Below are 12586 nucleotides of genomic sequence, written 5' to 3' on the forward strand. Positions count from 1 at the left end.
ATTGCACTTCTCAGAATCACTAACAGATAGAAGGGCATTGTGGGCCTCCATTTCGTCCTCTAACACCATAGGATCTGCTACAGGGCCCCTCGCAGATTCAGCCTCTGCAAGGTCATTGTCCTGTCGAGCCTTTCATTTCATTGATCAAGTTATTAGTGCGACTTTTCCTCCTCTTCTTTCCTTGCAAGCCAACCTATTAAACAAACAAACAATTGAAATGGAAAGATTTCCTTTTCATGGTGGCTCATATGTATTGGAATAGAATTGTGCTCCATAGGTCTTCAATCGCTTATTTTTCTGACATAGATTTCCAGGCCTTTCTCCTGAGGGACTAGGGGGCAGACCGTAATCGCCAACATTTGTGACAGCAGCCAAATGTGTTAACCATTTATAACCAGGGACTCCTTCCTTCCCCCAAGGAGCTTCCTGTTCTTCAGTGAATATTTGATCGAAGACTCTTGAAGAATTGTAACCCTGCCTACCTTCCGTAGCAAAGGACCTTTAGGAGACTGAGTAAGCATCTCTTTTTGTGCAAAGACAGGCAAAGAGATGATTGCTTTCTTTTCATTTTTTACTGTCTTTTAAAAACACTTTTATTGGAATATAATTCATATACCATAAATTCAATGTTTTAAATATATTAAAAATAGTTGTGCGATCACCACAATTTAAGAACATTTTCTCTCCCACCTCACCCATTATTATTAGCTCCACATTTCTCAAAAAACTGCCCTTCCATAATCCTAAGAAACTGTCATTTAATTACTGTCTCTATGGACAACCTACCCTGGGTTTAGTATAAAGAAAACCATCCAAACCCCTACTGATGACAACAGGATAAAATATAGAAAAACTTCAATCTAAGAGAAAGTATAAGATAATAGAAACTAGAACAAATAAAAATGGGCAAAAAGGGAAATAAAATAATATGTTTAATTTAAGCTAATTACATCTGCAATAATCCACTTTCCAATATATTCTGAAGGCAAAACTATTTACATCCCTGGTCAATGGTCCAAGGGAATTCAATGCAAACTTAATTCATGTGGAGACTGTGCAAATGGATTTTGGCCTTTCACTGTCATGTATAACTTTCTGCAACTGAGACGCTCAGAATTTAAGGTCTAATACAATTCCTTCTATGGGTATTGGATTTTATTGATAATCCTTGCTTCATAGGCTGCTATGCTCATTCTGTGTGCCCAGCTGACACCTCACTTAGATGGTTGCTTGTTTTAAGACAAGCCTTTAAGACTCCAGTCTTAAAGGTGTTAGTCTTGGTAGACAAGAGAAAAAAAAATCCAGAGAGATTCATATGTGTGTAAGAGAGAATTTTATATCAAAGAGTAATTGTATATTGAGAAAACATCCCAGCCCAGTCCAGATCAAGTCCGTAAGTCCAATATTAGCCCACATGTCCAATACCAATCTATAAAGTCCTCTTCAGATTCATGGAATTTAGGCAATAATGCTGAATTCAGGAAGATCTCAGGCCAGTGGGTGTAAAATCTTGTGGATCCAGTGGCAACGGAAGCATCTCAATGCTGTTAGGGGGCTCCATGTGGTTCTTCCAACTCCAGGACTGTAGTATAACTCCATTTGTCTTGTCAGCAGGAAGACGAAGCAGAGAGTCTGTGTATCTGGCCTCCAGTGAGCTGTTTATCTGCATGGCTCCTCCAAATGAGGTCATCAATCTGCGACCTGATCGACAGGTTAGATTCCACCACTTTGCAAGTTGACACCAGATTATGTAACTACCACAGTTGGGCGCCATTTTATTTCTTCACCATACTCTGCTATAGCACCCATAACTTAAAAAAAATCATTTTATTGGGGGCTCGTGCAATTCTTATCACAATCCATACATACATCCATTGTGTCAAGCACATATCCATTGTGTCAAGCACACACACGTGTGTGTGAAGCACATTGTGTCAAGCACATTTGTTGCCATCACTATTCTCAAAACATTTGCCTTCTACTTGAACCCTTAATATCGGCTGCTTATTTTCCCCCTCCCTCCCAACACTCATATCTTTAGTGATCACTTCTAGAGGACAAGTATTGAGTAGGACCATATTGTATTATTAATTGTTATTAGATTAGGGCTTATGATTAGGTATAAGTTCAAAATCTATTAGTATATCTAAAGTTAATATATATATCTAGTATAATTTAAAGGTAGAATTACCAACTTGTTGGAAAATAATTTAATTAACCTCTATTTGGTCATTGTAATTAATGTAGCCAATGGTATAGATTTTCAAATACCACCAAGAAAAGAAAAATATACATATATAGAAAGTGTTTTAGACTAAAATACATAGGATGTTAATTATTTATGCAGCTTAAATCTAACTGAACACTGTTTACGTAAGAATTAAAGCTAGATCCAAGGCACAATTTTCAATAACTCATTCACTAATACAAAACTATGTCTACAGGACTAAGGTCACAAAAATCAAAGAGAGTATAAAAATAGAAATATATGTAGTTTTATGTCACCAATTATTGGGCAACCTAGAAAACAAGAGATTTGAACCAAATTTCACTGACTTCCAAATCCAAGACCTTGGGATTCCAGTCCACTGTTTCTTCTCACACCAGGCTGTTTCAGCTTTAAGTCCAAAAGAGTAGTTTAGTTCCTTTAATATGCAACAGCATGCTAAATGTAAATCCAGTTTCTTTAGTGAAGTTTCCAAATTACATAATTCTGATTTGGTCTATGGAGAATGGTGTGCACCTTGAAAAAAAAAACCAATATACATAATCCAGGTAGCCTATAGCATGCAGCCAGAGTCATCGAGAGCTGAAAAGAAACTTGGCAAAAAATGCATGATTAGCAAGATAATGCTGGGTGGATTCTCCCAAGGGTAGACTACCTCTCCTTGACTTACCCACAATGGAAGTGAAATAACTTTCTCAGAGACAGAAATATCCCCTCCCTCACCATTCTCCCTAGAAATGGACTGATCACCACTGAGGAGTGTCTATGAACTTGAGGTGTCCGTGAGAGCATACTGTACGGCAGAAAAGATTCCGTCTCATTTCTCTCCTCATTAAAAGAAAAGGTGGCCTCAGCTAAGGTGAGCCTCCTCTGAAGACATGGCTTTTAAGATGAATATGTAAGGGAGGAGTGATAAATGGATGATCAACCCTAGCCAGACACACTATTACACTGTTTGGGAGGCTGGTAAAAATAATCACATGCCCCAAGAAATAAACCTGTTTTTGTCTTGATGTTTGTCCTTATAGTAGTAGCCTCATATAATATTTGTTCTTTTGTGATCGACTAACTCTGCTTAGCATAATGTTTTCTAGATCCATCCATGTCCTGATGTGCTTCATAGCTTCTTTATTGTATTTTTTAACATTGCATAATATTCCTTTGTGCGAATGTGCCAGAGTTTATTTGCCCATTTTTTTACTAATGGACTGTTTCCAACTTCTTGCCATTGTAAACAGTGCTTCCAAAACATGGGAATGCATACATCCATGTGTATTATTATTTTTTCTTTCTTCTTTTTACTTCTTTAGGGTATATAGCCAGAGAGGTATTGCTGGATAGTATGGGATTTCTATTCCCCATTGTTTCCACATGACTGCTTTCTTTTCAAGCAAACAAACCCTACAGGATTTATTTTATCCTTTTTCTGATGTCAGGGTTTTGGAAGAGTGTGTTTGTAACTAGGGAAACTACTTATTATAAAATACTGTGCAGAAATCCAAAACAGACAAACGTACATAGAAAAACATACCATGCTAATGGATTGGAAGACTTAATATTGTGAAGATGTTAATACTACTTAAAGTTACCTATAGATATAACGTAGTCATAATACAAAATCCAACAATGTAATGTAACAAAATGTAAAAAGTAATGTCCAACTTTATATTGAAAGGAAAGAGGCCTCAAATAGCTAAAGCATCCTTCTAGAAGTAGAAAAATGGAGGAGGCTCCACACTTCCTGATCTCTGAATTTACTATATAGCCATAGTATTTAAAATAGTCTGGTACTATGATAGATACATAGACCAATGGAACAGAATTAAGAATGAAAACCCAGAAATAAATTCATCCAGCTATGGGTAACTGATCTTCAACAATTAGTCGAAATCAATTAATTGTGGAAGAGATAGTCTCCTTAATTTGTGATTCACAACTCTATGAACGTGATTAAATGATTGAAATGTATGTCAGTGTAACTGTCAAAAATAAAGTACTTTAAAAATGGTATAAAATTTTACATCAATTTGCATAAGAATGAAACATACACCATACACACAAAAAGCAATTAAAAATGGATGAATGTATGGATTTTGATAAAAGTTGTACGAGCCCTCAAAAAATGACTTTAAAAAACTGGATTTTGAAGCCTAAATGTTACATTTAAAACTCTAAATTTCTTGGAAGATAGGGACAAAGCTGACTTTTATTTATGACATATATGTGCTATCAAACATAACTAAAAAGGTACAAAAAATAGGAGATAAAATAGAAACATGAGCTTCCTAAAAATTAAATTCTTGTTCATAAAAGAATTTACTGAAAGAGTTGAAAAGAGGATACAGAATGAGAAAACAATTTTATAATGACATATCTACCAAGTGTCTAATTTTAAAAATATATATGATAACTTCAACACCTCAACAACATGAAGTCGGACAATTTAATCAAAATATGACACATAGCACTCATTGAAAGAAGGAATTCAGGTGGCTTATAAGCACTTGAAGAAATTTTTCAATCAATAACCTTTAGATGTAAATCAATACTTCAGTGAGATGCAATTTAACCCCTGCAAAACAGTACTGATTAAAAACAAAAAAACAAAATCAGAAACAAGTACTTGAATTAGGTGGGGAGACTGGAACTCTTGTACAAGGCTAGAGATTATAAACCGGTACAGCTAAAGTGGAAAACTGGCATTCCTTCAGGAAGGTAGAAATATGACCCAATAATCCACTCCTATGTATACATCCTGGATGACTAGTGCAGATACACAGATGTATGCATAACCATGTGGGAGTATATACTCAGCAAAAGGTAAGTTGTTGACATTTGTATCTGCATATTTGTATGTGCTATGTATACATATATGAATACGCACAAATAAAAGCCTTAAAATTCATGGAATAATGAAATTAATGGATAATGGAATTTTTCTTTGAGCATTTTCAAGCTCCCTGGTTGACTAATGAATATAGAGGGCACATTTATGGAAAGTTATATTGTTGGAAACATGTCCATACATGTTGTGGGACTGAGCTTCTGGCTTGAGACTAAGGATCATTTTCTCAGACACCATTTAGGTCTATTGGCATAATATAGTTCATAAAGACAATGTTCTCAATCCCACTCCAGTGGGTAGTGTCTGGGGTATTAAAAGCTTGCAAACAGCTATCAGAGATGCAGCGATTGCTCTTCTTATCTGGAACAGAGGGGAGTGAAGGAAACCAAAGACTCAAAGAAACAGTTTGTCCATGGAACTAATGAACCACATGAACCACTGCTTTCTCTGGCTTGAGATCAGGAGGACTATATGGTAGCCGCCTACCACTACTGACTACTCCAATGGAGACAACATAGAAGATGCCAGTTAGCATGGGAGTGCAAAGAAGAACCCAACTCACACTCCCCATAAAGTTGAGACATAGCAGATTGATATAAGACCGAGGGAACAGCAAGACTCTTGCACTGAGACACCTTTTTAACCTGGAGCCTCGCACGGGCCACATTTCAGGGAAAGAGACTGACCTATCAAACAATTCACGAAACCCACAAGGAATGTGTTCCTAAGGACAATCAACAATATGACACCAAAAGGGCAACTTTTGCCCCAAGGTAGAGATGTGAAGACAAGTTGTAGCAGGAGAACTTGGGAACAGAGATGGCAGAGTAGAAATGGTAAGAGGCTGACAGTAGGGAGAACACCTGATGTCACAAAATGACTATATATTAATTGCTGAATGGGAAATTAAGTTTCTGAGTAAACTTTCACCTAAAAGATGACAATGTTAAAAACAACAACAACAAGCCTGTTTGTTATATAGGAGATATAAGAAGATGAAGGTAATATATATAAGCCATGCAAGGGCTAAAACCCTATGTTAGGTTAAGGTCAACGTTGTTCTCTCTCTGAGACAGGCAAATAGCTTGGCTAAGGCACTAAGCAATCATAGCCCTGTCATTATGGCTCTGTGCAGATGGTGCCGCCCAAACCTCCTGCACGTGGTGCGTTTGCCTGCAGAGACTGGGGACATGCTGGGCAGAGGCCAGATGGCTGGGATTCCCCAGGCCTTCTGTCTAGTGAGCTTGGCCCCCTCTGGAGCTGCTCAGTGAGGCACAGGGTATTTCTGATAAAGAACCTCTAGGGAAGATCCCGAGTTCTCCGTGCTAATGTTTATATTATTTCGGTCAAGACCTTTCTCTGTTTCATTTTCTCTGCAAAAGGAATGATGGCATCACTGGCCTTTCCATATCCTGTGAAATGAAACACTAAAGCAAACCTATTTACGTTAAGTCAATTCCAGCTCATGTGTTACAGAGGAGAATTGCTCTGTAGGGGTTTCTTGGTTATAATCTTTATGAAAGATCACCAGACCTTTCTCTTGCAGCATCAATGGGTGTGTTCTGATTTTCCATCTTTAGATTAGTGGTTGAGTAAAAATCATTCGTGCCATCCCAGGACCTATCGATATCTCACACCCCTCCCCCTGCCACCGAGAAAGACACACCTTCATCCTGTATTCTCAGCATGCACACTCATGACTTCCAGAAAGTGAAGAGAGTCATTAGCGTGTTTTCCCCAGGCCTTCTGATGCCCTTTCTCTGCTTATTTACTGGTTACGGCCTTCAACTTCATGACTACTCTGGTCCCTCGTGGCCAGGCCTTCTAACTGCAGTTCTTTGGGCCTGCTTGAGCCATCATTGTGAGGGTTTAGTATGAAGTTATAGGCCCTATCCTCTGGGAGTCTGCTAGACCTAGAGTCCAAACTTCAACTGAGGTGATGTTGCTGGGCAAACTTAACCAATGGGTAGATTTGCTTCCTCCTTTAAAGACTATTCCCTTTTTACATCTGAGGGTCACTTACATGAGATGGAAAATGAACAGGCTGCTTGCAACCTTGCCTGGGAATATGAGCAGTAGCAGGCTTGGTTAAGAATGTAGGACAGAACATGGCTGGAGCAGACTGGATTTGAATCCTGCAGCAACTTCACCTTAGCTTTTGACATTGATACTTAACTCAACTTTCTGTCATAGGAGAAAAGGAGATACCCAAGCATCTCCTAGGGCTTTTGTGAAAATTAAGTACGTTTACATGTATTAAGCACTGAGTATAGAGCTGGACCTAGGGTAAGAACACAGTAAAAATTATTATAGCCACCTTCTGGGTAGTATTATCATTACTGGTCGTGCAGGCTGCACAGAGGGCATATCAAGTGGGAGCAGAGAGGGCTGACCCAGTCAAAGCTCCTTGGAGAGGACAGTCTGTAATTGGTTACTGGGATTTCAGTAGATGGGTGTGTTTACTTCAGGACAGAGAAATTCTAGGCAAAGGGAAGGTGGCTTAGCTCCTAGTAGTGTTGTTATAGAAACATCACAGATAGGTATCTTTAAAGAGCAGGCATTTAGTTTCTTAAGCAGTCCAAATTCTGGGTAGACTCTCCACTGGCTGCGGGGAAGATCCGTGTCTTTCAGCTTCTCCAGTTGGTACTCCTGGCAATCTTCACACGACATCTATGTTCTCCTGATTGTGCAGCGTCCTTTCTGATCTCTTTGAAAGTAGAAGGATATACCCAACACTGAGTGGTCTTCTCAACCTACAAGAATATTTATTCCCTGCAGGACTATTTATTCGGAGTCAGTTCTGACCCATAGCGACATCCTGCACAACAGAATAAAACACTGCATGGTCCTGCATCATCCTTGCAATTGTTCCTGTGTCTGAGCCCAATCATTGCAGCCACATTACCAATCCATCTCATTGACGACCTTCCACTTTTTTGCTACCCCTCCACTTTACCGAGCATGATGTCCTTCTCCAGGGACTGGTCTCTCCCGACAATATGTACAAAGTACATAAGATGAAATCTTGCCTTCCTTGTTTCCAAAGAGCATTCTGGCCATACGTCTTCCAAGACAGATTGGTTTGTCCTTTAGCAGCCCATGGTCCTTTCAATATTCTTCTCCAGCACCATCATCCAAATGTATCAATTCTTCTTGACATCATTATTTAGTGTTCAACTTTCAAGTGCATATGAGGCTATTGAAAATACCCTGGCTTGGGTCAGGCCTACCTCAGTCCTCAAAGTAACATCCTTGCTTCTAAATACTTTAAGAGTTCTTGTGCTGCAGATCCATCCAAATGCAATTCATCCTTTTATCTCTTGACTGTTGCTTCCATGAGCATTCATTGATTTTGGATCCAAGCAAGACAGAATCATTCATAACTTCAATGTTTTCTCCATTTATTATGATGTTACCTATTGGTCCACTTGTAAGAATTTTTATTTTCTTTACATTGAGTTGTGATCCAAATTGAAGGCTATGATCGTTGCTCTTTTTTTTCAAAGTAAAAAGTTATACTTTATTTTTAGTGCAGAGCACCAACCCAAATTATGCACACATACGCACACATGCACGCGCACACACACACTCACTACTAATCTCTAGAGTTGTCTTCTGTACCTCCTCAAAAGTTGACCACAGAGTAATGTCTTAAAGGAAATTTCCAGTTCAATCCAACAACTTAAGCTATATTCAAAGACCAGTCTTCTGGGTTTATTCACAGTTCCAAAGTGCTGCCACAGGTAGAGCATTTCTCATACAAGGAGAGCTTTTCTCCTTCGGGCCGCATGAGAATCCAGCTCAGAATACCGGTGTTGCCCGTGGAATTCTGGGTGGGGTCTGCAGGGCTATGAATTCCTGTCCCTCCAACTCTGCGGGCCTTCTCTCTCTCTTTAAAAAAAAAATTTATTAGGGGCTCATACAACTCTTATCACAGTCCATACATATACATACATCCATTGTATAAAGCACATCTGTACATTCTTTGCCCTAATCATTTTTCTTTTTTTTCTCTTTTCTTTTTTTACATTTTATTAGGGGCTCATACAACTCTTACCACAATCCATACCTATACATACATCAATTGTATAAAGCACATCCACACATTCCCTGCCCCAATCATTCTCAAAGTATTTGTTCTCCACTTAAGCCCTTTGCATCAGGTCCTCTTTCCCCACCCCCCCTCCCCGCTCCCCCCTCCCTCATGTGCCCTTGGTAATTTATACATTGTTATTTTGTCATATCTTGGCCTATCCAGAGTCTCCCTTCTCCCCTTCTCTGCCGTCCATCTCCCTGGGAGGAGGTCACATGTGGATCCTTGCAATCAGTTCCCCCTTTCAAACCCACTCACCATCCACTCTCCCAGCATCGCCCCTCACACCCTTGGTCCTGAAGGTATCATCCACCCTGGATTCCCTGTGCCTCCAGCCCCCATATGCACCAGTGTACAACCTCTGCTCTATCCAGTCCTGCAAGGTAGAATTCGGATCATGGCAGTTGGGGGGAGGAAGCATCCAGGATCTGGGGGAAAGCTGTGTTCTTCATCGGTACTACCTCGCACCCTGACTGACCCATCTCCTCTCCTAAACCCCTCTATGAGGGGATCTCCAGTGGCTGACACTTGGGCCTTGGGTCTCCACTCTGAACTTCCCCCTTCATTCAATATGGTATATATATATATATACACACACACACACACACACACACACACACATACATACACACACATATATACATATAAATATATATACATCTATTTTTTTTCATGATGCCTTATACCTGGTCCCTTTGGCACCTCGTGATCGCACTGGCTGGTGTGCTTCTTCCATGTGGGCTTTTTTGCTTCTGAGCTAGATGGCCGCTTGTTCACCTTCAAGCTTTTAAGACCCCAGACACTATCTCTTTTGATATCCGGGCACCATCAGCTTTCTTCGCCACATTTGCTTATGCACCCATTTGTCTTCAGCGCTCCTATCATGGAGGTGTGCAGTCAATGATATGAGTTTTTGTTCTTTAATGCCTGATAACTGATCCCTTTGGGACCACTCGATCACACAGGCTGGTGTGTTCTTCCATGTGGGCTTTGTTGCTTCTGAGCTAGATGGCCGCTTGTTTATCCTCAAGCCTTTAAGACCCCAGTCACTATCTCTTTTGATAGCCGGGCACCATCAGCTTTCTTCACCACATTTACTTGTTCACCCACTTTGGCTTCAGCAGTTGTGTCGGGAGAGTGAGCATCATAGAGTTCCAATTTAATAAAAGAAAGTATTCATGCATTGAGCGAGTGCTTGAGTAGAGGCCCAAGGTCCTTCCGCTGCGGGCCTTCTCTTGCTCTTTCCCAGTCAGTGCAGGTTTCCCTTCAGGCCACCACAAAAATGCACCTGCTATTCAGCATCGCAGTGGGAAGCAGGCGACATCAGTAGTCATGTTATATCTTAAATCACTAAATCTGCAATGAAGAAAGCTGGCCTCTCAGGTTGCAACTCAAACGTTGTTTCAAGGTAAATAGGTTATTGGGAAGGCTGGTGAAATACGATTCTTTGGGGGGTAAATAGCTGGTTATAAGGTAAGCTTTTATTCACGCCACAGCCCAGGACACAATTCATGTCATCTACACCTCCAGATGATTCACCTCCTCGAGGCTCAACCTTGATCACAGCAACTATCTCTGAGCTGCTTTAAGAGGGAGGCGCTCGCTCAAAGGAAGCTCGGAGGAGCTGCGAGTCTGAGGACCACTGTGCTGGCAGGCAGAGTGAGACAGCACAATGGAATAGAAGCACTGAAGCCAGTGACCTTCAGAAGATGCCACCAGTTCAGGCCCAGAGGCCTCAGTGCTTTTTTATTTTTCCTAATCAGGGTGAGAGAACATTCACATATATCACCCACCAACACAATCTTCTCAACAGAGGGAAGGATATAAAAAAACTTGTTAAGAGTCATCTTTCAAGGGAGACTAACTTAAAAAAGTTAGTCTAACTTAAAAAAATAAACAAAAACACAAGGGCAGCCAACTTTCTGGAGATACATGTTCTGGCAAAAATGTTTTTACTTTCCTAAAGTTTTATGTCTTTTTGAAGTTCAACTATTATATATATATATTCCTTTTCTGTCAGTGAAAAAGATAATTTTTTAAATCTACAAAATCAGTATTTGCGTAGAATGCAAGCAGAAGTTTGGTTGTTTGCCTTTTGGAGTTCAGCGCACAGCAGATGTCCGGATGGCTGCAAGGGTGCCTGATTCATATCTTCCCAAGCTCCTCTGCTCCGTTCACATGAACTCATCTGAATCATTGCCGTCCTGATTTGAAGACGTATTCTTAGCTTTCTTTAGTGATGAGTAGCTCCGAAGTTCATCCATTTCTCTCTTCTTCTTCATTTCTTCTGTTTCTTTCCTGAATCTGGGCCTTTTTTCCAATCCTTTCTTCTCGGTCTCTGCACTCGTTCTCTGCAGCTAGGTCTGGGAACCTTTCCAGTTTGGTCTTTTCTAATTGGTTCAGTATTTCATTCACTTTCTTCACTGTCACAATTTTTACCTCCTTTTCCTGTGAAAGCCTATCTGTCCCACATCCAGGTCGGATGTTTTCTTCAGGTTAGACCACGGTGTATAGCGCACACTCACGTTGCTCATCTCACAGCCTTGGATGCTATTGGCCTTCGCAAGGTGCGCGCAGTCCGTCAGCACTTCCTTTGGAATGTCTTCTATGCTCTCGCCCTTCTGTAATCCAAGATAGATGCGAGCCGAAGACAGTCTGTCCGCATGAAACCAAATATCTTCTGGCCAGCCATACTTTATTAGATCTTCGTTTTCATATTTATCCTTTCCCATGTAATTAGTATAAGTAGATGAGCGCTGCCGCTGTTGAAGTAGAACACCATGGCCATGCTGGTGTCGCGGCGACTCACAGAGGGGCCGATCATTGGTCTTTATGCGCATCTGCTTCATGACCTCCTCACTCTCAACAAGCAAGGCTGTGTCATCTGCATACAGTGTTTTTTAATAAGCCTTCCTTCAGTTTTGATGCTACATTCTTCTTCATATAGGCCAGCCTCTCAGATTATTTGCACAGCACCCAGATTGAACAAACATGATGAGAGGATACAACCCTGATACACACCTGATTATAAATCATGCAGTGTGTCCTGTTCTGTTCCCACAACTGCCTCATGAGCCATGCACAAGTTCCTCATGAGCACAATCAAGTGTTCTGGAATGCCTATTCTCTCAAGATTGCCCACAGTTCAGTATGATCCACTGAGTTGAATATCTTTGCATAGTCAATAAAACACAAGTACATATCTTTCAGGTGTTCTCTGCTTTCAGCCAAGATCTATCTGACATCAGTAACGATACCCCTGTTCTACATCCCCTTCTGAATCCGGCCTGAACCTCTGGAAGTTCCCTTAAAATGTATTGCTGCAATTGTTGGATGATCTTCAGCAAAATTCTACTTGTGTACCACATCAGTGATATTGTTCTGTAGTCTGAGCATTCTGTTGGGTCACCTTTCTTTGGAA

At 40.4% G+C, this 12586-nt stretch overlaps 1 pseudogene; it reads right to left on the bottom strand.

Moving 5' to 3' along the window:
• Positions 1-11339: 11339 nt before the first annotated feature.
• Positions 11340-11947, bottom strand: LOC142441075 (coiled-coil domain-containing protein 25 pseudogene; annotated as a pseudogene).
• Positions 11948-12586: the final 639 nt, after the last annotated feature.

The sequence above is a fragment of the Tenrec ecaudatus genome, chromosome 2 (genome assembly GCF_050624435.1).
Source record: "Tenrec ecaudatus isolate mTenEca1 chromosome 2, mTenEca1.hap1, whole genome shotgun sequence".
Taxonomy (NCBI): Eukaryota; Metazoa; Chordata; class Mammalia; order Afrosoricida; family Tenrecidae; genus Tenrec; species Tenrec ecaudatus.